This window comes from Marmota monax, unplaced genomic scaffold, assembly GCF_021218885.2.
Source record: "Marmota monax isolate L192 unplaced genomic scaffold, Marmota_monax_Labrador192_F-V1.1 WCK01_AAM20220418_F8-fsc00257, whole genome shotgun sequence".
Lineage (NCBI taxonomy): Eukaryota > Metazoa > Chordata > Mammalia > Rodentia > Sciuridae > Marmota > Marmota monax.
In genome coordinates this window covers 1,593,090-1,594,262 of record NW_026692693.1, presented here as the reverse complement: position 1 = coordinate 1,594,262, position 1,173 = coordinate 1,593,090, and positions in this window count along the sequence as shown.

The following is a 1,173-nucleotide window of genomic DNA, read 5'->3' as shown; positions in this document are numbered from 1 at the left end:
AGAGTTAGGGTAATGGGTATGTTCAGAGATAGGTTAAGGGATATGGTTAAGTTTATGATTAGGGATAGGGTTAGGGTTAGAGTTAGGGATAAGTCTAAGTTTATATTTAGGGTAAGGGTTAGGCCTTGAGTAAGGCTTAGAACTAAGGCTAGAGTTATGGTTAATATTAGGGTTAGGTTTAGGCTTAGGGTTATTCTTAGGGCTAGGTTTAGGCCTAGGATTTGCTCTAGGTTTTGTGTTAGGTTAAGGTATAGTGTTAGAGCTTTGGGTAATTTAAGAGCTAGGATTGTGATTAGGGCTAGTTGTAGATTTAGGTTATGGTTAGGTCTAGTGTTTGGTTTAGGTTTTTGGTTAGGGTCAGGTTTAGAGTTAGCTTAATGTTAAATGCAGGGTCTGTGTTCAGGTTAGTGTTAGAGTTAAGGTTAAAGCCAGAATTAGGACTAGGTTTATGTCTAGGGGTAGAGTTAGATTTTGCATTAGGTTAAGTGTTACTGTTAGGGTGAGGCTTAGGTTTTTGTTTAGGTCTAGGGCTATAGTTAAGGCTAGATTTAGGATTACGTTTACATCTAGGGATAGTGGTAGATTCAGGTTTAGTATAAGTTTACTGGTAGGGCTAGTGTTAAGGTTTGGTCTAGTGTTAGAATCTGGTTTATACCTATGGTTAGTGTTATTGTCAGAATAAGGGTCAGGGTTAGGGTTAGGGTTTGGGATAGGTTAGAGCTAAAATGAAGGCTAGGTTTAAGACTATTAATAGGGTTAGGTTTTTGATAAGCCTAAGTATTACGGATAGGTCTAGGATTACAATTAGGGTTAGGGTTTTGCTTAGGTTTAGGTATAGAGTTAGAGCTATTTCTAGTGGTACTGTTAGGATGAGAGTTAGTGTTAAATATAGGTTTAGGGCTCAGATTACAGCTAGTTTTTGTACTAGCGTTAGGGCTAGGGTTACGGCAACAAATAATGTAAGAATCAGGATTACAATTTAGTTAGATTTAGGGTTAGTGTTTAAGATTAGTGTTTATGGTTAGGCTTAAGGTTAGGATGAATTTGGAGCTAGGGTTATTGTTAGGAGAGGGGTCAGGGACAGGGTTAGTTTTAGGTTTAGGACTGAAATTAGGGCCAGGTTTACTCTTAGGGTTAGGTTTAAGGTTAGAGTGGTGTTTTAGAGCTAGGGTG